A 25,409-nucleotide genomic window follows, 5' to 3' on the forward strand; every position below is an offset into this window, starting at 1 on the left:
TTGTTTTTGTTTTGTTTTGTTTTGTTTTGTTTTACTTTACTTCTTTTTCAGATGTCTGTTTGTTTTCTAATGAGAGAGAGCAAGAGAGGATGTGGAAATGAAGAGGTGTGGAAGTGGAGAAGACCTGGAAGGATTTGGGGGAGGAGAACCATAATCAGAATATATTGTAAGACAAAACTGTTTTCAATTTTTAAAAAGTTGAAAAAAATTTGATGGGGGAGGCGAGAGCGAAATAGCACATGTGGAACTTAAAAGAACTGAAACACAAGAGCCTCCAACAGGAATAGTGGGTAAAGCAGGGTAAAGACAGATCAACAAAAGACGAAGTTGCCAGCATGACTGCCCATGGCAGTTCTTTACCCTACCCCAGCAACAAAATAGCCTACTGAGTAATTAGCATTATGGAAGTAGTTATGGAGCTGGAGAAATAGCTCAATGATTAAGAGAACTGATGACTCTTCCAGAGGATCTGGGTTCCTTTCCTAGCACCTACCTTGTAGCCCACAACCATCTATAACTCCAATCCCAGCAAATCTAATGCCACCTTTTGGCCTCACAGGGCATTACATGTATGCAATGCACATCTACTCATTCACACACATAAAATACTGTTTTTAAACTAAGTAATTTATGCACAGAACTAACTGGCTAAAGAGGATCTTCAGGATTCTCTGCAGATACAAACTAGAGAATCAGAATCAGGAGGAATTCAACCAATGATATGAGCTTGAATTCAACACTCTTCCTGCTCCTAGACAATGGCTCTGGGGCAAACCTGTATGTCACCTCTGTGACAACCTTACCATAGTAGGGTCACTATGTGAACCTTACTGTAGTAACCCTACTATGTGACGAAAAGGAGGTCAGGCAGGCAGTTCTACTTAACAACTCTGATACTATTAATGATTATTCTTGATCCTTGATTTACTGCATATAATATGCTACTTGTTTTAATTTTACAGATGGGTATCCCTTAAACCAGCTTATAGCACAGTAGCAATAATGTCAAAGTTGAAGCAATGCTAATGCTTTGCAGGGTTCTTATTCTTACTTATTGAGGAGTCAGCCCTGCATTTCCGCTGGTCAAATACTTGTGACTGGCTCATGGTTTATTTATAATACTGGTCAAAGTAGAAATTGGTGATCCTGTCATTCACATAATTAGGCAATATTGGATGTATATAAAATGCATCTCTAACTGAATTTATCACCCTTTCCTACATCATTATTATAGTAGAAAAACACATAAGAATGGCTCAGACTAAGATATGGAAAAATGCATATCTAACTTGAGCATGTTAAAGGATCCTAAACTCAAAATAATTGCATCTCCAGAAGACTTGTTTTTGAAACTTCCAAAATTCTGTGCCTACCCTGTGGTTTTAAATATAATTTGAAAGTCTATGTGTCATCTCAATTATAGAATGGTGTGATTGCCTTTAAAAGAGTAAAACTCCTCAGTAAGTTTGTCATATGACAAATAGAGGAGAATAGAAAGGTAAGGGGTAACTGGAAGAAAGCGTAAATGCATGTCTCACACATGACCAGTTTCTCAAACATGTCATCTGGGTATTTTAGGAATATGTTAAGACTAGAATTAAGATGAGCATCTGTTTTATATAAACAATGCTGTTTGAATCAGGTATCTAACTCTGGTGGAGGAGAAAGTCTTGATGACTAATAATGTATAACTCATGCAGTCAAATGTAGGCTGGGCTAAGATGGGTAGATCTCATGTTAGCAGAAAGAGGAGCACATCCCACATCACAGACAAGTATTGATCTCTCTAGAGTCTGAATGCATGCAAATGATGGATAAATGAGATCGGAGAGTGAACATGACAAATCAGGATTCATTTTGCTCCAATGTTAGAATCTAAATGCAAGTACAACCCAGTCTAAAGATCCAATGGTTTGCCCAGGGAATGCAAAGTATAGTTGGATCACAAAACAAACAACAACAAAACTACTAACAAAATACAACCATAAAAGTCAAAGTTAACTCATCATTAGCTTCTTCAAGCTGATTATGGGCATTGAGATATTAGAAGAGGAGTGGGGGGGGCGGGGAGAGCAAATTGACAATCCTCTGATGCTGTGTCTTCGCTGCCTCCAGATGGAATTCCCGGACCTCAGAGGTTTGAGCAGGTCTGCCCAGCTTGCTTGTTGAGTAGATACACCAAGGCTGATCATTCTGCAATATACAATTCTCAAAACAAATTTTAGTATCAAGATAGTTTTTTTTTAAAGAGGGCTGACATTTTATTAAGAATGTTGGTTCTAACCACTTTTCTATTTTTTCCCCTCTTTTATTGGATATAATATTTACATTTCAAATTTTATCCCCTTACCATATTTCCCCCACCACCCAGGAACCCCTTATCCCATCCCCCCTCCTCCTGCTTCTATGAAGGTGTTTACCCACCTACCCCCAGCCCCCCTCCCCACTCTCAGATTCCCCCCCCCCTCAGTGCTCAGCCTTCAGGGTACCAATGACCTTGTCTCCCACCTATGCCCAACAAGGCCATCCTCCCCTACATATACAGCTGGAGTCATGTGTCTCTCCATATGTGCTCCTAGGCTGGTGGTTTAGACCCTGGGGAGCTCTGGCTGGTTGGTATTGTTGCTCTCTTCATGAGTCCACCAACTCTTTAGGCTCCTTCAATTTAATCTCTAACTCCTCCATTGGGAACCTTTGATCAGATTAATGGATAGCTGTGGGTATCTGTCTCTGGGTATGTCCGACTCTGGGGGACCTCTATGGAGACAGCCTTATCAGGCTGCTGTCAGCTTTCCCATCCTGACATCCCTATAAGCGTCTATTTTTGGTGACTGCCCATGGAATGAATACCCAGATGGAATGCGGCACCCCTATTCCCTGGGCTTGGGGACTACGGTGGTAAATGTTGGGCTATCTCTCTAGGGAAAAGTAGTGGTTTTGTCGGAATAGAGAGGATTAGCTAGGGTTTATCGCATAGCCATAACCTATTAGTAAAAATCTGTATAATTAATATCAAGATGAAGATATAAATTCTTAAATGGCACCAATTTACTTTGTTTACAAATTTTAAGGTTTTCATTGGCATGAGCTTCTTAGTGATATAAGAGTGAGATGAATATTGTTACTCTCATAGGCATTGTACCTATGTATAACACATTTAGGAATACAAAGCTTAGACCCAGTCCTTCTTTAACTTTTTTTTAACTGATTTGAGATGGTCAGCCTGTGAGTTAAGGGACTATAGCAAATTCATGACTTGGAGTTTATTATAAGGGTGTTCTCTATGTTTTATTTAGAAATAGCTGAGTGGAGTTAACAGGCAACAGTCCAGATTACCTTACATGGATAGCTGGTTTTCAAAACATCAGGAATCCTTAAAATAGACATGACAAACATTTCAGTATTAATGTTCATTTTCATTAGAGACCTGTCTGCTCCGGACATCTTCCTATATTGAATTCTAAGAAGAAATTGAGCATCCTTGGAGTTACCCCAGTTGTGGTGAGACAGCCACTAGGCAAGAATTGTCACTTCCCTTCTACAGACAAATTACTGTCCAGAAAAGGACACACTTGCAGAATAGTCGACTGATTATATCTGCCTAGACAGAGTAATCAGCTCTTAATAATTCTGCAGCACTAAGGTCTGTCAGATGATCCTGGGCCAGAAGGCAGAAGAACAGATACTCCAATGTTTTGAAGTAGAGCGAGTGTCCAGGTGTTCAGAGGTCTCTATAAATTGGCTAAGTTTTAGAAACTATGATTTGTGCTTCCCACAATTATAGTTAACTAAGTCATTCTGGATTTCTGATGGGGTTGAAAACATATAGCTATTGACCTTAAGAGAAAAGATTTGAGTGGATGCTCGTCAGCTGACATTCATCCTAAAGCCAGGTTCAGAACTAAATGTTTTAGTTAGAATAGATGACAGAGGAGCTGGTTAGTCAACAAAAGGATGGACTGGGTATTAGGACTATCCTGTACCTCACTGATACAAATTGGCATAATTATGCTCTAATTGTATTTTGAGAGAAAAGTTTCATTTTAACAGGAAGGGTGATGTGTACGAGGAGCTAAGGTAGGAGGAGTACTGAGAGGAAGAAAAGGAGTAAGAAGAGGAGAAGAAGAAAGAGAGGAGAAGCTAGGTGATGAAAGAGAGAAAGAGGGGGGAGACAGGGAGGCAGATATTCATGTATCTCCACCAGTCAAAGATAGTTGATATATCTAGGTCGGTCAGTGGGTTACACCTCTGATTGAACAATTCCAAACTTATAAAGCCTATGATTAACATTATTTTAAAAAAAAAAAAAAACTGTATAAATGAGAAAAGGAAAAGGGGGCATGGGATAGGGGTTTCCTAAGGGGGGGGGGAATGGGGATAGGGGATGCCATCTGAAGTGTAAATAAAATATCTAATAAAAAAAAAGTCAAAGTTATAGTACAGGGAGGTGGGGGTAGGGTTCAGGAAAATCTGGGGACAGATCATGGCTCACAAATGCCATGAATACTTTTCTTTCTCTTATTCTTTTTCCCTTGGGGTTTGTATTTTATTCATTTAGATTTCTTTATTCTTGGTTTTAGAAAAGTTAGTACAAGAAAATGGTACCCACTGAAACAGTTATATGAAAATTTCAAAAATAAGGAAGAGGGTCATAAAGGGTAGCCAAAAGGACACTCCATAGATGTTCTCCTAGCATTTAACCTCAATGCTACATTATAATAAAGATTGATTTACTCTGCATACAAGAAGACAACGGATATATCAAGAGCAAAACATTTCTTATTCTTTGTCACTTAAGATCTAGAAAAAAGAAAATGAGCACTTTTTAATTTGCTTTAAGGACACAAAAATATTTACCTTTGTCTCTCTTTTCTCCTTTTATGACTATAACATTGTCTTATGAGTTAGGAAAATTAAAGAAAAGGAATGAATGGGACCCTGATATTCTTGTCTAGGTAACAGTTTCAGAAATACAAATGAAGACATATAGCGTAAACCTCACTTCATCACCTCACATAGACAAGCATCAACTATGACTCCAGTGGTATACAGGAAGCATCATTTGAAGCAGTCATACTACTATTTTTAAATTTTGGTTTATTTTGAATAGAGAGCTAAAAAGCCCCATTATTGTAAATCTCAGTGTAATAAAATTATCTAGTACAACGCATAGCAGATATTTCTTCTCTGCTCGGATAGTATTATCTCTCTCATCAGACAAGGTTTGTAACAGTAAGCAGTCTTTGAAAGGATAAAAGAAAAATGTTAACTCTATTTTTCCATCCTAACAATAACAATAATTCTCACCACATAGCAGAATCAGCAATACATATTGTTGCTTTTAAATAAAAATAGCTAATATCCATTGACAGCTTGTATACACATATACTCCTCCAAAAGTTTTATGTGTATGGCTCATCTTTATTTCTTACAAAATAATGAGTATACACTTGGCAAAGAAAGTATATATTCCTAGGGCCCTCAAGATCTATATTTATTAAAGCAAAGATGCATTGGTTAAGTTAGTCAGTCTATTTGTTGCAAAGAGAAGTTTCTTTGATGAGGAGTGATGGATTATGATGTCTCAACATGGCAGCCAAAAGAAGACTTGAACAAAGATGACATCAATAGAGCTAAGGAAACTCAGGGAAGTTTGAGGGAGGAAAACTCATGGGGTCAAAGACCAGACCAAGAACTACAGGCAAAGAAATATAGAAATGGTCTTCCCCAGTTAGTTATCCAAGACTGAGTGGTCAACCCTGAAACCATGTACATGCAGAGAATATACAAGCAAGGAGCCTGTATTTGTTTATTTAGGAACATATGCATATACAAATACATATATAAAAGAAAACAAAAAAAATTATGAATTTGAGAAAGAACTGGGGGATGGATACATGGGAAGGGTTGGAGGGTAGAGACAGAAAGGGCAAAAGATGTATATTCACTTCAGAAATGTTTAATAATTAAAAAAAAAATCTTGTCCACTAAATTAACCCAATATTGAGAGAACAAAAGAATCCTTTAAAATCCAGTAATGAAAAGCTAGAGATTCCAACTCAAGATTTTAGTATCCATAAACTTTGTTATTAAACATTATCAATAGAAAGAATAAACTCATTCTTCTCTGCTTTCTATAGTACCCTGGGAATTTTGCATGTGATCGACTGCTTGAAAACCAAACAGATTCAAAAAGTTCATCATGGGCTAGACCCCCCCAAAATGTAATACTTTGTAAACTAACATTCTACTGATACATACACACATACACACACAGGGTGGGAGGGAGACAGAGAGAGAGAGAGAGATGGACAGAGATAGACAGACAGACACACAGAGAAACAGAGAGACAGAGTTAGTTACATCCTCATAGACACCACTTTCTGAGGCCAGTGTTAGTTTATCCAACTGAGGAAAATGGGTCTGACTTTTTGGACTCCTTATAGACTTAAGAATTTAATTTAACAATATTTATATTGCACCTATAAAGCCACATTCCTTGAATGACTCAAGAAATAAATGTTTCAGTTAAATTTGAATGTGATTTGCCTGTAGCTCTTAAGATACTTTTTTTTTCTTCCTGAATTAATAAAACATATGAAATTGAGATGGAAACATATGGTGGCTTCCATGGGAACATTTTATTTAAATTATTGAGAATTCTCCAATTCGATTGCACTTTAATAAACACATGAAAAGCCCTCTCACATTATAAATGTGTAAGTAGCTATATTGAGTATTTTTACTTGCTTTGCTGTTCTTTCCAATACCTTCGGGAGTTAGAATAAATGTTTTATATTTCATCAAACAGTTTGATGCATGTTACTTGTTGTCTATTAAGAACCTTTTAAACTATTTTGAAAATATCAAGGGAAATGACAATCTGTATACAGCCATAACCAACATCTCAGCTCTGATGGTTCATTCCTGGGCAAGTGCCAAGCACAGAACATATTAATAGATTCATTAAGTGATTATCTCTGAAATTTTAATATTAACACACACATGGGAAATGAAAACATGTAAACTCTTAAAACCTTTTAGGGCATAATTTGAAAATACTCATTACCATCAATAAACTTGTTTTCAATGTTTTGACCTGGAAATCCCACTTCTTTAAATTCATTCTAGAGAAACAAATAAATACTCAAAGTAATGTATGGTTGTGACAGTAGTATTTATACCACTGTGGCAAGCATGGCCCAGCCTGTGATTTACAAAACAGTAATATTTTTAGAACTGAGTTTGTACTTTATCTTTGCCTGACACCATCTGCAAACACACAAGCTTGTTTCCAAAGATGTTCCTTGAACCTTCTTCATTTATAAACAATTTTTATCCTGGGAAGTCTTATCTTCCCTTTATCACCACTTCCTGTGACCCTCAGCTATCGGCAAGCCCAGGTCTAGTTCCATCTTTATCCCATGCCTGTCTCCTCTCATTCCTTCCCTGAAACCCTCACACATAGCCATCTCCATATTCATAGCCTAGGCCCAAATCAATCACATTCAAACTTGCTTTCATCAAAAGCCATCATTGAATGGAGAGATGCCCCTTTCCTCTCCCATTCCTTCATCTACAAGAGCCATCTCAGCATTGACAAAATCAGTTATATACCTCTGGTTTGGGTACCATCTTCTACTGGTTTAGTTAAACAGATCATCCACCAATTTTACCTGGTCTATCTCAGGTCATAAATCTATTCCACTGACCCAATCTAAGTAAGGCCAGATTTTTACATCAGACAAATCAATTAAGTCCACTTGCCAAGTTTAAATTATAAAAACAAAAACAATATGAATCACCAAGACAGAATATTCCCCACTAGTCCTATAGAAGTAGACTCTAATGAGAACTACCTAGATGAACCCTAGGACACAGAATTTCAAAGGACAACCATAAACTCTACCAATAAATTCAGGAATTTAAAGAAGGAGGAAACTAATATTTTCTTGAACTTCAAGAAGATAACAATAAATGCTCAAGCAATAACTAAGGAAATACAAGTACACAACAGAATAAAAGGACAAATGTAATTCAAGATTTGAAAAGTTAATGAAATAAAGAAATAGGAACATTGAAGAGAAAACAAGCTCAGATAAAAAATAAAAGTAACATCTTAATATCCTAATTAGAATACCCACAGGAAGCCTTAAAATAGACTGATTGAAGCAGAAGATACAATATTTCATGTTCAAAGATGAAGTAGAAGATCAAGATGAAATAAAGAATGTGAGTTTTTGTTTTTTTTAAAAAAACAGAAAAGGGCTATACAAGAAATATAAGACACCATCAAATACCAAATCTTTAAATTATATACATAGAGAGAGAAGAATTTCAAGTCAATGTCCTAGGTCAGATCTTACAGAAAATCATAGAAGAAAATGTCTACAAACTAAGGAAAGATTCTCCCATATAGGTAAGAAGCACAGAGAACCCTAGAAAAGTCTAAAAACAAAGAAATATTACACAGCCTATGACAACTAAAACAATAAATACATAGAACAAATAAAATTTATTGAAAGCTGCAAGAGAAAAAAAATGTCACACTAACAAATAAAATCTAATCCAGGTAAAGAAACAACAAAAATCCCAATACTATGGACCAATACTCCTGATCAATATAGATCAAAAAAGTCTTTAATAAAATACTATCAACCCAAATATACACACATATCAAGAAGATCATCTACCAAGAACAACTTGGCTTTATGCAGAAAATGCAGGGTTGGTTCAATATTCATAAGTCAATAATTATAATAAATCACATAAATAGACTTAAAAACAAAAATCACATGCTCATCTCAATTTATACAGAAAAAACTTTTGACAAAAATCCAACATGCTTTCATAATACAAGTCATAGAGAGACTATGGATAAAGAAAGGATACCTCAATATAATCATAGCTATACATGACAACCCCATATATTCTATTTTTTTGTTTTTTTTTTTCCTTTTTTTTCTTTTTTTTAATTGGGTATTATATTTACATTTCAGATTTTATCCCCTTACCCTACTTCCCCACACCACCCAGAAACCTCCTATCCCCCTCCCCCACTCCGCATGCTTCTATGAGGCTGTGCCCCCACCAACTACCCACCTCCACTGCCCCCTCCCCACACTCACATCCCCCCCCCACTCTGTGTTCGTCCTTTATGGGACCAAGAATTTCCTCTGCCACCTATGCCCGAAAAGGCCATCCTCCCCTACATATACAGCTGGAGTCATGGGTCCCTTTCTATGTGCTCCCAGGCTGGTGGTTTAGACCCTGGAGAGCTCTGGTTGGTTGGTATTGTTGCTCTCCTCATGGGGTCACAAACCCTTTCTGCTCCTTCAGTCTTCTCTCTAACTTCTCCATTGGGAAACCCTTGATCATATCAGTGGTTAGCTGTGAGCATCATCCTCTGAATGTGTCAGTTTCTGGCAGACCTCTAAGGAGACAGCTATATCATGCTCTTGTCAGCATGTACTTCCAGCCATCCATATCAGTGTCTAGCTTAGGTGACTGTGCATGGGATGGATACCCAGGTGGAATGGTCTTCAGATGGCCCCTCCTTCAGTTTCTGTCTCACGTTTTGTTTCCATATTTGCTCCCTTGAGTATTTTTGTTACTCCTTCTAAGTAGGACTGAGGCATCCCCACTTGGTCTTCCTTCTTCATGAGCTTCATGTGGTCTGTGAGTTGAGTCTTGGCTATTCCAAGCTTTTGGGCTAACATCCACTTATCAGTGAGTAAATACCATGTGTGTTCTTTTGTGATTGGGTTAACTCACTCAGGATGATAATTTCTAGTTCCATCCATTTACCTAAGGATTTCTCAAATTCATTATTTTTAATAGCTGAGTAATACTCCATTGTGTAAATGTACCACATTTTTTGTATCCATTCCTCTGTTGAGGGACATCTGGGTTCTTTCTGGCTTCTGGCTATTATAAATAAGGCTGCTATGAACATAGTGGAGCATATGTACTTGTTATACGTTGGAGCATCTTCTGGGTATATGCCCAGGAGTGGTATAGCTGGATCCTCAGGTAATGCTATGTCCAGTTTTCTGAGGAACTGCCAGACTGATCAATATTCTAAATGGAGAAAAACATAAAGCAAGCCCATTAAATAGTGCACAAGAAGGGTTGTCCACCATCCTCACTCCCTTCAATATAGTCCTGGAATCACTAGCTGAAACAATAAGGCAAAAGAAAAAAATCAAAGAGATACAAAGAAGATTAGAAATCAAGTTACAGATAATATTATATATGAGAGATCCCAAAAATTCCACCAGAAAACTATTAGAAACAATTTCCCCCAAGTTGCAGAGTATAAGTAACCTTTTTATACACTGGCAACAAGAACACTGAGAAATGGATCATGAGCATTCCCCATTTATGATAGCATCAAAGATAATAAAACATCTTTTAATAAATGCAACCAAGAAGAAGAAAGATCTTTACAATGCAAATTTCAAATGTCTGAAGCAATAAATTGAGAAAGACACTAGAAAATTCAGACATGACATCCTCTAAGATCAGTAGAATTAATATTGTGAAAATGATCATCCTACCAAAAGCAATGAATAAACTCACTAAAATTTTCTTTAAAATACTCACAATATTCTTTACAGAAATAGAAAAAAAAGCTATTTTGAAATTCACATGGAACTAGAAAAGGCCATGACTAACCAAAGAAATCTTTGGCAAAAAGAATAAAAAATTGAAGAGATTACTGTTCCAGACTCCAAGATATATTGAGGTGCCATACTAATAGGAAAATATCATTCTGAAACAAAACTATGCATGTCGATCAGTGCAATAAAGCAGGAAAGCAACATAACTTACACAACTGCAGCCATCTGATATTTGACAAAGGCAATAAATAAATAAATAAATCACTGGAGAAAACAGACTCTTCAACAACCAATGCTGGGAAATTAGACATCCACATGGAGAAAATAAAATCAGACCCATAACTATCTGAACAAAAATTCGATGCAAGTGGATCAAAGGCTTCAATTTGAGACTGGAAATGCTAAATTGCTAGAGGAAGACACAGGTAGTACTATACAAAACAGAGATGTGGGAGAAGATTCTCTGAACAAGACTTGAGTTGCTGATGAATTAAGGCCAAGAGATGACAACTAAAGTTTCTTTCTAGGAATTAATCAGTTGAATGAAGATGAAACCTACACAATGGAAGGGAATATTTGCCAGCCACATGTCTGACACAGCATTTATACCCAGAATCTACAAAGAACTAACAAAAACAGTTACAACAAAACCAAAACAAAACAAATAATCCTCAAAAAAACCCCCAAAAAACAAAAAACAAATGACCCATCTATAAAATGGGCTACAGGTCTAAACAGAATTTAAATAGAAAATATAAAAGAAAAATCTAAGCAAGTTGTCAAAAAATGCTCACTATCCTTAACAACTAAATAAGTAAAAATTAAAACAACTTTGAGAGTTCATCTTACCATCAGAATGGCTAATATCAACGACTGACAATAAATGCTGTTGAGGGTGTGAAGAAGGTGTTCTCTCTCACCGTTTGTTGGACCACAAAGTGTCACAGTGACTCTGGAAACCATCATGAAGAATCCTCAAACAGCTAAAACTAAATTTATTATATCGTTCAGCTATATCAGATCTTGGCATAGACACAAAGCACTCACCATACTCCACAGATAGACGCTTTGCTGTGTTCATTGTCACCCAACATATAATAGGCAAGGCATGGAAACAACATTTATGTACTTCAATAGATGAACGGATAATGGAAATATGTTCATATACATAAATGAATAGTATTCAGCTGTAAACACTGAATTCATGATAAAGGATTATATCAAATGAGATAACCCACATCCAGAAAGATAAACACTGCCATGTTTTCTCTCAACTGTAGTTTTCAGCTACATTTTTTTTTTCAGATAAAAGTATAGGTACTGCCTCCTCATCAAAGAATCATCTCTTATAGCAAATGGAGGCCATCACAGGAAGCACAGTCATCTTGTCACAAATGCAAACTAAGTGTGTATCATTAGCTCATTGAGGTAACACACCAAAATCTGCATATACCATCCTTGTTAGAACAGAAATCTCCACAAAAGACCAATAGAGACCCCCTACCAAAGAAAAATGTTTACTCTTATTGCCAATCAAATAAATACAATTAAACACTAGGACAAGATTCCATCTTACTTCAACCAGAATGGCAATCATCAAATGATAAATCTTAGTAGAGATATGAACAAAAATGGAATTCTTACACACTGTTGGTGGTGATGTAAACTAGTGCAGCCACGGTGGAAATCAGTATGGAGATTCTTTAAAAAATAAAATCCTAAAACCAGATATACCATATGAACAGCTACATCACTCCATAGTATTTACCAAAAAGACTGTAGGTCAACATATCACAAGGATACTTGTACATTAATCTTTATTAGAGAACTGTACAAAATGCTTAAGTTGTGAGAACAGCATAGGTGTCTACCAACAAATATCTGAATAAAGAAATATATACTATACTATATATAAATATAGTTTATATAGTATATACATATTATATATTTTTATAGTATATACATATGCTAATATACTATATACATATATTAATATATGTTATATATATATACTTACCTATAATATAATATGATATCTATAATAGGTTTTTGAGCTGCAAAATGAAGCTATGTCATATGCAGAAAGATGGATGGATCCTGGTGGAACTGATCAGAGTAAGTGAATTATTAAGTCTCTGAGTGTGCTCTCATTTTTGGGCCCCAGATTTTGTGCATTATCTAGGTATGATGGTATCAAAGAAGAATCCAAACACTCTGGGGAGCAGAGGGAATTAATGGGATTGGGAGCAGGTAGAGGGAAGAGTAGGTTAATGAGTGGGAAAGTATTCAAGGTACATGATATTCTTGCATAAAAATAGCCTTGTTAACTGGTATAATAATTTTAAAAACTAATAAATATCACATCTAGGATTCTCTACATTTCATGTTGAAGAGAGCTCGGTCCAGGACAAATATACCTAGCATATTACTCAACATTCTTTTTGTTGTATAGACATATACCATCTCAAAACTAAAACCCACAATGGAATCATATTCAGTTTCTTTCCCATTCAACACCACTTCTGGCAATACTGCTTAAAATTTACATATAGATGAAGAGATGGCAAATGATAGATAGATAAATAGATAGATAGATAGATAGATAGATAGATAGATAGATAGATAGATAGATGATAGATGATAGAAGTTAGATAAAGATATAAATTCTCGTTTACTCATACTTTTAAACTTACCCCAATTATAACATCCATTTTTTTTGCAGATTTGTACATTTGTTTACATTGTTTCAACTACCTTAAATTCTCTACTCCATAAGGATCATATCCACCCACTATATTTTGTGGCTTGCTTTTCCCTGCATCTACATGAGACTTTAATCTAGTTTTACTTATGCTGAAGTCAAGACTAGGGAAGACAATATGGTGCCTCAGTTCTTTCTAAACTTCAATACATGTCTTCCCACTTGCTAGAAAAGTGATTCCTACATAATAATGCTGACACAATCATAATAAAACTTGAACTTGTGCATGTAAATTATGCTATTCAGTCAACAAGATTTCAAGACAGAAAATAAGATTTAAGAAAGAAGAATGGGCAAACAAATTCTTATATCTACTTAATTATAGCACACTCATAAGATTTCCTTTGCCTGACTTCATCAGTAGAGCAATGACTTCCATACTGCTGTGACAGGACAATTTTTTCTCCATGGCAAAGCAAAAGACATAACAGCATCATCAATCCCTCTGATTGCATTTTTTCTCCTTTATTTTCTGCTTATTAGATTGTATGTATTTCTAAGAGCCATTGACATATAACTGGATTAAAAAACATGAAAGCATCAGATGAAGGCAGATCAGGGACTAGTGACATGTGACTTTTATGCCAGGCTATTAAATTTGATTTTGCTCTGTAGGCAAAGAGGGCCCTCACACAGGCATTACAGGTAGAACACCAAATGGATTAGATTTGTTTCTCAGGTGGTGACCTGGTTTGAAATTGGAAGATGGACTATTATTGATAGAGCAGTGATTTGTGCAGAAATATGTTAACAGTAAAGTAATCCATGAATGAAGATATTAGCCCTGGGCAGAAAAGATTTGAGACGAAGATGAGAGATTCAATTGTTTTTAGAAGAAAGCATATTAATTCCTTGACTGCAGGGAATGTTATCTTTATATGTTGTAGAAGACTGGCTTTTAAAGAATCTTTTTAAAAACAAACACTTATTAAGACTTTTAAAGCTGTACATCATTTGTGTGTTCTGTTTTGTATGGAAAAGGGGACATAAAAACCACAGCTAGCTACATTCTAGTGCCAAAAATGAAAGTGAACACTACAGATCGTCCCCTTGACTCTAATCCTCCCATCTGTGAATTTGAAATAACAAAAGGAACCAAAAAAAGTTTGATAAAAACTGGTTTTTCTTATAAAAGCAACATCAGTACAACAAAAGGATGCTCTGGAGAGCACAGGGCCAAGTTCCCAGTTCCCAGCAAATGCTGAATGTTGAATTGCTACCAGACAAGTGTTGCTGGGGAGGGGGAGACTGAAGTGAAGTGTTTAGAGTGCTTGTCAGTTCTCCAAAAAGCAGTTGTTCACAAAATGAGTTGACAGATCACACTTTGTGTTTTGTTTTGTTTTACTGTTGGTTGGTTGGTTGGTTGGTTTCTAAGTATTAGCTTATCCACAGACCCATACTCAGATGCTGCAGTAAGCTCAAAGTCTGTGGGTCTTGGAAACAGGTTCACTGCCCCAGATTTCCTAGCTTTGGAGATGAACCCCCAGGACTTTGATTCATTTTTGAGATGTGGGAAGGAGATGACTTTTGGTTTCTTGGTGAAAGAAACTAAAAGCTATCAGTGGAAAAATGCCTCCACAGTTAAGAGGATTGGTTGCTCTTCCAACATACCCTGGTTCCATTTTCAGCACCCACACAGGAGCTTACAACTATCCATAACTCCAGTCCTAGAGGATCTATTACCTTCTTCTGGTTTCTGCAAGCACAAGGCATACAAGTGCTATGCAGACATACATGCAGGCAAAATGCCTGTATACATAAAAGGATATTTTTTAAGTTGGAAGTTGGGCATTTTAATTTCCTACAGTCTATAATCATATATAAACTATGTTCAAAACAAAAATTAGGCCAAGGTCCTGGGACTTCTGATACGTCATGTCTTATACCATTCTTTTGGACTATGAATCTGGAGAAAATGCGCTACTTGCAACAAGGGTGTATTCAGTTATATGATGCAAAAATACAGTTTAAAAAAAAAACAAGGTCTCACTGCAAACTAAGTACATGATACAAACAGAAGCACAGATTATAATGAAGAGCTACACAGCAATTTTCAAACCAGAATGAGCCATCTTTGAATGCTGGCTGAAAGTAGAGAGATGCTTGGCAAACTAACGGTTCTACAGGAGCTCCTTAGGATCTGCATAGCTGCTATCTGAGACTGTCCAATGAAACCATACTTCAAAGTTATAAATCTAAAATGAGCTCTCAAAATATTTAAAAGTATGTGAAATTTTTATAGGAAAATAAGTCAGTAGACCTATAAATATATAATAAAGTTCAAGTTTGTATGTGTCAACAAGATTAGGAGAAACATAGTCCTACTTAAATGTTTAATAATGAATGAAGCTGGCATTCTGAGTCACACATAAACACGAAAAGTACATACATACATACATACATACATACATACATGCATACATGCATACATACACACAACAGATAATAACTATTCTAGGCTTGAACTGGGACTGTAAAACTACTTGCCTTGTGACATAGTTACAGCAACTATTTAATGAAGACATTTGAAGCACCTGCTGTTCAGTGAACCAGCAAACAGCTGCAGTCGAGTGAATACAGCCTTACACAGCATCAGTGGATTGGAATCTCATCCAGGCGGTAGCAACAGGACTTCACCACTTGTAATTATTTTGATCAACTCTGTAGGCTTTATTGCTAGAGTTGGAAGACACCAGTACAATTCATGACAACACTTACCTCCCTCCTTCATTTTCCCTGTGAAGTCAGGCCTTTCAGTTTTCCAAAGGGATCAATTATGGCAATGGTTGGTCCTGAAGAAGCCAATGTTAGAAGACGCCCTACACATTTCCTTCAGTTCAGTTCATTCAGGCCACTTTAATGTCAGCTTCCTTCTATTTTTGACCATAGAGATGGACCTATGCTTGCACCTGGAATACAAATTTCTCAAGTTGTTCCTATTTCCAGTGCTGACAGTGAAGTCTTACAGATAAGTTGGTTGTATCCGTGTGTCAAACAAGCACAGTGACAACAAACTTCTTCAATCGACTTGATTTTTACCACTTTTGAAATTTTACTTTAAAGGTTTCCTACTCTGACTATGTTTCTAATAAAACAAACTTTTGCTTTCATGAAACAAACCTTTTGCTAGTCCCATAATCCATAATAGTAAGAAAAGCACCTAAATTAATTTCCTGTGGATGCTAGCTCATGAAATAAGCCAGACATGACAGAAATATTGAAGATAACTTGGCAAGACAGACCATTTATATTCTTTAATTTTTACTACACTAAACTATTGTGTCTGATTTTTAAAAAGGAACACACACACTCATACATAACTCGGTAGAAGAACCCCTGCCCGACACCTTTTCTAATATAGTCTCAACCCTTAGAGGGCCTGTGAAATAGATAGACTCAAACTATTCTTACACGTACAGTTCCTTGGGACACCACCAGTGTTTGGACTTCCACTTGTGTAGAAAGAAGAACACAGAATGAAGCCTTTAGCGCAATCTTAGTATCTAAATATTAACAAAGACACAGAACAATGAGTTAATCATCTCTTAGATTAATGCCTGACTAGAGCATCATTAATTACACAAGGTGAGTATGCTTGTACTTTGTTCCAAGATGGCTTTACCACCTACATTTTGAACATGGGCACAGAATCTTGGTCGGGAGCTTTCTATGTGGTGAAAGATGGCTAATCCCCCACCTTTCCCCTCACAGGTGCTGAGACTATAGGCATCCACCACCATACACAGTTTATAGAGTGCCAGGTGATGAGACATGCAGCTTTGCATACGGAAAGCACTCTACCAACTGAACTGTATCTCAAGCCTCAAAATTGAAATTTTACAATAAAAATGTTCTTCATGGGCAGTGAAGAAATACAGGTGAGGGGAAGACAGTAGGAAATGCAACATTCCAGTGCATATAAATGATCAAAAATGTTAGCTATTTGGTCTGTCATAAATACCATGGATAAATATTAGAGGAGTTGGCACATAGAAATAAAATGAATGAAGAAGATAAATAGACAAATATGAGGGAAATTTTTAGAAAAATACATAGAGAAAGGAAAGAAAGCAGCACAGAAATAGTCCATAACTAGGAATATTTCACTTCTCTTTATCACCTAGGTAAACAGAGAACAATGCCATCTATTGTCTTCTACAATAGCCACTGAACACATAAGAAGATATTTCCTTAAGGGACAGAACACAGAAGTTTACAAAGTGTGCAAAGATCCATTCTGCCATTGTAAATGGATCTCTCCCTGTGTCTGTTTCTCATTTCATTCTGGGTTGTGTAGAACATATTTAAGCACAAGACTCCCTCATGTTGACTCATTTTTAAGCATCTGTGGGAACTGTGGACAATGAGAAACAGGGCCTGGGCACTTCTGATTTCTCAACACTATTCCCTTCACTTACGGTCATGAACAGACAGTACCCATTCCTCCCATGCTGTCTTCATGATCCATATCCACTAACATGAACAAGGCTCTGTAGAATCTCTAAGCATAACATTTTTCAGAATCAACTTGGGCTTCATGGAGTTTATTTATAGTTGTCTGTGCTTAGTATTTTTGTACATTTTTCTTAGATTTTTACACCTTTATTTTTGAGACTTTCAGATATGCATACAATGTAATATGATTGTACCTAACCTTATTTCCATCATTGAATTCTGTTTATAATCTTTCAACATGCCCCTCCCAATTTTATCTCTTTATCATTTTTAATAATCTGTAATATCCAGTTAGAGCTGCCTATATACATACGTGGGTGTGGAGCAATCCACTGGATCATGGGGAACCTAGGAGTGCCCATATTCTCAATAAAAAAAGATTCTTGCCCCTCACCATCTACATCATGGCCCCAAGGTCATGAGAGCAGGAGAGCATGTCCTGTCTCTTGCCAGCTGCAGTGTTAGGTGAGGTGGCTGGGGCAGTAATGGAGAGCTCGCCTTGGTGGTGTAGGTTCAGGAAAGATGGCAGGCTGAGTAGCTCAGCTATCACCTAGAGTTAGCCCACCCTAACATCTACCTCATCCATTTACTGCTGGAGTAAGTGAAGGGGCCAGTCCTACAAATCCTAAGCTATAGTGTCTCCATGACACAAGACAACAGCAAGCTATTACAGAGGAGTCAATGTGAATCTAGTATTGATAGTGTAGCAGTAGCCAGAGGTCTTGGACCAGACCAATGATTCATGGTAATGAACAAACATTTGCAAGTAAAGAAGTGTAGACAGAAGTGTATACTGCAGGACATACCCTCATACAGTACAACTTCGACAGAGATTCCCCCCCCCCCCCACCCTTTGGGGAGGTATTGCAAGGGCAAAGGGTGGGTATGAAGGGATGGGGAAATTGGTATGATTGGAAGGATAGGATGTGAAATTCACATCAAAAAATCAATAAAAGGTTAAAAGAAAGAAAGGTACTCCCTCCTCCAGCAACTCTCCACTGACAATAGCTCCTTAGCAACCCATGGTATCTAAAGATCATCTACTCCCTCTAGCTTTATCTTGTACATGTTACCACAACTACTGTAAGTTCATGAGTTCAATGCTCAAGACATGACCCAAAGACAGCATTTCATAGCATTCCTTCTACCCTCTGACACTTGCATTCTTTCCATCTCACCAAACACAAGGAGTCCTCGTAGTGGTAGGCTTAATAGAGCTGTCTGTGTAAGGCTGACACCAAGACTCTTATCCTGAACACTTTGACCAATGACTCATCTTTCCAATGACTGTTGTCCACTTAAAAAAAATGTTTCTCTGGCCAAGGTTGATAGCAGCCCAAGTTTATGGCTATAAATACAGAATGCAATTTGACAGAATGAGGCATTATCAGAGTAACTGGGTCCGCTTGAATTTTATGGCTGTGAGTAAGCATCATGACCAAATGTAAGTCGTGGGGAAAATATTTATTTCATCTTATAGTTCCCCGGTCACAATCCATTATTGGGGGAAGTCAGAGTAGGAACTCAAGGCAGGAACCTGGAGTCAGGAACTGAACCAGAGACCACAGGCAAATGCTGCTTATTGCCTGGCTTCTCTCTGGTTTGCTCTGCTAGATTTCTTACACAGGTCAGGGTTACTTTCTCATTGGTGGGACACACACAATGGGCTGGGCCTCTACACCAATTAGCAATTAAGAAATACCTCACAAACATGGCTTTAGACCCATCTGGTCTATATAATTGTCCAATTGAGGTTCCCTCTTCTCAGTTTTGGGTCAACTGACATCTGATGCTCACTATTGCAATAAGCACACAAGATTCTCTCCTAGGGTCTGTGACTTTCTCAGCCTTTGACCAAGAGTAATAGGTATGTCATGAAAAGCAGATCTCAAATCCAATCAGAAAGCAGTTAATTGCCCATAACAGCTGTGCCATCACTGCATGAGTAGGCATGTCTTATTTAGTATGCTGGTATTATAGTAAATAAGACCCAGTTCTGAGTATGACAATTGATGCCTTTTTTCTACCAGTGGCTGGAACAGAACCTTCCTTTAGCACTATCAAAGTTGTCCAGCAGAGAGGAAGTGTCCTTCTTGGTTTAATATTGATTGTTCTATGTCCTACAAAGTCTGTGGTATCTTCAACAATAAGGTTACCATGAACTTATGGTGGATAACCAAGGGCAATGACAATATTCTGTGTTGTTTTAGAGACTCCTGGGGCCTCCTTGACAAATACCTCATTGATAGGTATCCTACTCCTTGCACTGTGTTTCTGTTCAATAATCCACATAAGAGTCATTGTCTACCCATGCAAAGCAAAGGCGTATTTTGAAAATGGCTAACTTGTGGGTTCTATAGAACATTTTCAGTTTTAGGGAATCCACCTATTACCTCCTTCTTCCCGGACCCCTGCCTCCAGGCCCACTTCATCCTCAAACTCTCAATATACCCACTCTTCTTTCATATTTCATGTATTCTATTATCTATAATTTAAAAAAAAAAAAACCCGGGATGCGAGATTGTAGACTTTACTTTGACTTTTTATAGTCTTTCCTTTGGGTTAGCTCTTTTCCTTACTCCAATTTCTCCCATATACCCATGTATCTCCCAACTTAAGCCTTTCCACCCCCTATTCCTTCCTGTTTTATCGGAATTATTTTCTCTCCTTCAATGAGCTCCCACCTCCAAAAGTTCCTTTAAGTTTCCAAGATTCTACTTGTACCCTACTGTAAATAGGAAAAACAAGAGTTGAAACATTTACCAGAGAAAACATATAAAAAAAAATTTTTCTTCTAGGACTGTGTTACCTCACTTTGTATAATTTTTCCAGCTCAATTTATTTATCTGCAAGCTTCATATTTCTTTACAGCTGGGTAACATTCCACTGTATATGTGTAACTTAGTTTCTCTTATGTTGATTTTATTAATTCCAGTATTAATAAAAATGTGTTTGTAAATGTGATTTTTGAATCGTCATTTTTTTTCATTTGCACAACTATCAGATCAGTCCTGTATTTTCCTCTATCAGATGCATTTCCATGTAGCAGTTAGATTTATATTTGTAGAGGCCAAAATTGTAATACATATTATATAGGTACATCCTTAAATACTGTATAAGCTTGTTCAAGGTGGACTCTGAGAGAGAGAGGAAGACTTCTCTTGACTTCTCTACAATGTCTCTAATCACACCAGTAGATATAGATAGCTCTTTAAGCACAGATGAATAATTCATTCTACCTTAGCTTCAGGACTGCAAAATTATAAATAAAAAGTAGCATTTATTTCAAGTCCAGCATTCAGAGTAATTTGTTATAGTGAAAATAAGTGAAACACATGCCCACATATGATTATAATTTCATATTAGAATGTAAATTATTGACTAGAAGCAAAATGAAGAATTGAAAGTCTTATACAAAAAAATGTAATTTTAACAAAAAAAATCAAGGTAATTGAGAAAAATATATTAACTGTAATTATCTGGGAAGATTCTTAAATTACTTCATTCATTTAAAATATGTAGATATAGCTACCTAACTCCAGTTCTGCTGTCAAAACTGCATACACTATACATTTAAAATTCTCACATTGTTTATAAAAAAGGGTTCTTGATTCCTTTCATTTAATTGTATCTTTCCCCTTATCTCTAGAGCAACTCAGAATTCTGCAGAAGCAACGTGATATGAGATACAAAGATCCCTTTCTTGTGCCTGATTCATCTGTTCAGAGATAAAAGTCAGTCTGGGTTATTAAAAGGATTTGTGTGTGCTTCGTCTCAAGAGTGCTGCATGGGGACACAAAGGCTTCATTATCATAAGCTCCCAGATGAACACAAATACAGAGTGAAATTTAGCAAACTTTTAACTCGCATAAGCAATTGTTAAGTTTTCAGTATTAATGTATCTCTGCATTGGAGCTGTGATGGCATTATATCCTCTTAACCTCATGCTTGGACTCTGCACTGAAAACCCCGCTTTGATCATTAAAATAGATGCACATACCAAATCATTGGATACCTACCCACACTCATCTCCATCTGTTGGGGAGGCATGGTGCCACGCAGGGGTACCTCGCCAGGACTGTTGAGGCATAGCAATCAACTGAAGATGGGATCAGACATAAACCATGCTGATTGCAACAACTGTTCTGCCCAGTTACACTTTCTGTTTAGCTCTGGGCAATGGAAAACATTATGGTTGTCATGTGTGGCCATAATCAATTACAAAGGCTTAGTGTTTGGGTCAGCAAAATGGAAGTTGCATCTAAAGTTTGCAAATCTCTTGCCACTCAGTGTCAACTTTCTTGTTTGCTGTCAGTCCTACCTTGCCACAGACAGCTGAACTATAAAGGCTTTTTCCATAACTAAACTGAAACTCTGCCTTATACTAGCCGCAAATGCTATTAGTTTTCTTAGACTTATTTCTTACATTTCTGCAGAATCTGTGCCGACAGGGCTCACATCCCTCAAATCTCCATTCTGTTTTCCATACCACTCCCTCCTCTAGTCCCTTGGGTCAGCTAGTTTATGGCCAGTCATTTGCCTCCATCAGCGCACACTCAAATGCCCAGACATTTATAGGCTCCCTCAATATGAATGCCTCCCAAAATGAATTTACTCTCTTCAATTCAGTTTCCCATTTCAGTGACGAGGAATATGATCCACCAAGAACCCACAAATTTCATCCCTCACTTTGCACATCAATGAGCCTTCAAGTCCCATCAAGCTTGAGTTCCTCAGAAGTCCTACATTTAGACCTTCCTTAGAATCTCCTTATCACAACTGTAATCCCAATGTCCATCACATTTCCTGATGAACTTTGAGATTATTGAAAAGAGCTCTTTGAAAATTAGGTCATCAAAAATAATAATAATAATTAAAATTAATACTAATACTAATAATAATAATAATAATAAAAGCAATTATTCTGTGACATATTTCAGATACTTCCCAGATTGATACATTTTAATTGTTTTAATAGAATGAAGGGGCTTTTACAATCTCCCATCTTAAAGATGAAGTCATAACAGAACAAACATTGCATTAGTTGCCCAATATTCCAGCTGAATATGACGGGGTCAGAGTGGTAATCTGGCCTTTAGTCCATGATCCAAAGCACTCTGCTCTGTCATCTGATGATGGCTTCCACCTGTTTAAGGTGGTTGCCAATCACTAAAAGACATAAAACCACACTCCCAGGAAAAGATTACAAGCCCACTGCTGACCCTCACTTCCTTTGTGCAGAACAACTGAGGACTCTTCCATTCTTTAACAACAACAACAAAGAAAACCACCACCATTCCATATTCCATATCCGTCTCTCATAATCACTTTCTCCTACTGTCCATCGCCCTTCAGTTTGCCATCGCTTTCCTGTAGAATTCTTTTTTAAACTTGGTTTTTAAGAATCACTAAAACCTTGTGACTAACAAACCACACATATGAAGTAAAATAAGACCCTTTGAGTCAGGCTCAAAACCAGTTATAACTCTGTGAACATGGGAAATTATTCAGCTCCTCGGTGATGTCAAGAATATTCCTTTCCATCAATTCCTTTCTGAAGCTTATCAACTACAGCTATTCTGATGATAAACCCATCTTCATCCCATCTCCCCACATACTTTTATTCTGGTTTTTTTTCAGAGTAAGATACTCATGTATCCCAAGCTAGCTTCAAACTCACCATGTAACTGAGGGTGATGCTGAACTTCTTGCATAGATATCTAATGGATAATTTTTAAAGCTGACTTGATTTGGGAATGGTTTGATGTGCGTGTGTGTGTATGTATGTGTACATAAATGTATATGTATATACCTATCATCTATTATCTATATTTGTCTATATAATGATTATCTATCTGTCTATCAATCATCCATATATCTCCTTGCTAACTGGTGGCTTGGTTTGGGTCTGGGCAGCATGTTTTCAGGTTATTTGTCTACCATTGAAAAGGAAAAAAAAAAAAAACAGAAAATAAGTGCTCACCCAGATATGTAAAAGATGCAAAGTGACTTTATTTGGACCAAAGTGATAATACAGATGGTAGATGGGGATCATTCAAGACTGAAAATATGTTTCATGAGTGAGAGTACTCAAGGGCCCCATGTTACTGTGGTCTTTTTTCACTGAGGTTAAAATAAAGAAGGGCTGGTGATATAGGAATGGACTTTAGATGTTTTTTATTTTATTAATACTTAGTCTTTTCTTCTACTAACCCTGTTGCCTCCCACAATGTATTTGGTTTTAATCACATGTTCACCCAATTATTTCTAGACATAAGATGATAAATAGAGTATTCCCTATTATATAGGATTACTAAAAGAAAGAGTTTTCCTTACTGCACATCCACCCAAAACTGGTTCAACCCAGAACTATTTTCCTATTTTCACACTAGGATATGCAGGTCAAGAAGCAAGGTTATCAAGTGCATTATAACCTAAAAGAAATTGGGATCCCAAACTACCTCCTATGCTTGCTTGACTCAACTTGATATATATTCTTCCACTTAGATATGCCATATACCTAATAAACTCTCTCATTCCAAAAAAACATGGTTATTATTTTCCAGATTGCACATAATAGAAATGGTATATAACTTTGAATCAACTTCAAACTCAGTGAATTTTCTTAAAGGAGCATGTTACTTTTCTGCCTTAATTTTCTCCTAATATGTTAGTAGATGTTTTCTACAAACAAAAACACTGCTTAACATAACAGCAGGACCAACAAAATCCAAGAATTAACATGGATATATTACTAATGTACAATCCTGAGACCCTCTAAGAATCTTCAGATGTCTCTAGAATTTGTTCCATTTAGTTGCCATGTCTTTTTAATCTCCCCTTATTCTGGAACAGTACCTCAGCTTTTCTCCTATTTATATGACACTGATATTTGAAGACTAAAAGACAGTCCTTTTATAAAGGACCCATAAATTGTTCTCTGTTGCTTTATGTGACTAGATCTCAGCTGAGTTTCAATAGAACATTCACAGAAGCGATGTTACATTCTTCTCTTGGGTGGTCCATAATTTGCTCATTGTTACTTGAGATACTAACTCTGATACCAGGTGAAGGAGGTGTGTGCCAACAGACTTTTCCACTGTGAATGTAATACATCTATCATTCATATGTATCCTGTTGGAAACAATCCTTTGTGGAAAAGCATTCTGAAACTAGAACTATTTCTCTTTCTCACAGAGGTTTCACATGATATGTCTGTATAATCTTATCAATTCTTCCCTGTTGTGGCTCATTTATTTTGAGGCTCAAGTAGATCAAGATTTGACCAATAAAAGCCAAACCATCATTTTAATATACTTCATTATAATACAAAAGCTGTTCCAGACTCATGAGACTTTGTCTTGTCCAAGCTTTAAGATCAGCCATTTCTCCAGAGACCTGGGTTCGGTTCTTTAAATGTTTATGTGCAGAATAATATTTGGAAGTCATAGCTGTGGCCTCTAGGACAAGTTTTTGCTAATGTAGAATATCTATTCAAGATCTTGTTACTTTAAAGAGATGAGGCAAACACGTGCACACATAAGTATGGATATCTTGTAAGACAATGTTTG

The 25,409-nt window shown here is 36.8% G+C and overlaps 1 long non-coding RNA gene across 1 annotated transcript in view; it reads right to left on the bottom strand.

The window, feature by feature from the left end:
- Positions 1-9,149: 9,149 nt before the first annotated feature.
- LOC143443979 (uncharacterized) overlaps positions 9,150-25,409 on the bottom strand; it is a 69,392-nt gene continuing 53,132 nt past the window's right edge. Inside the window, exons 2-3 of the long non-coding RNA XR_013113439.1 lie at positions 16,102-16,292; positions 9,150-10,080 (exon numbers count right to left, since the gene is read on the bottom strand). This is a non-coding gene — a long non-coding RNA (uncharacterized LOC143443979). The remainder of the gene's footprint in view (positions 10,081-16,101; positions 16,293-25,409) is intronic.

Source organism: Arvicanthis niloticus, chromosome 11 (assembly GCF_011762505.2).
Source record: "Arvicanthis niloticus isolate mArvNil1 chromosome 11, mArvNil1.pat.X, whole genome shotgun sequence".
Lineage (NCBI taxonomy): Eukaryota > Metazoa > Chordata > Mammalia > Rodentia > Muridae > Arvicanthis > Arvicanthis niloticus.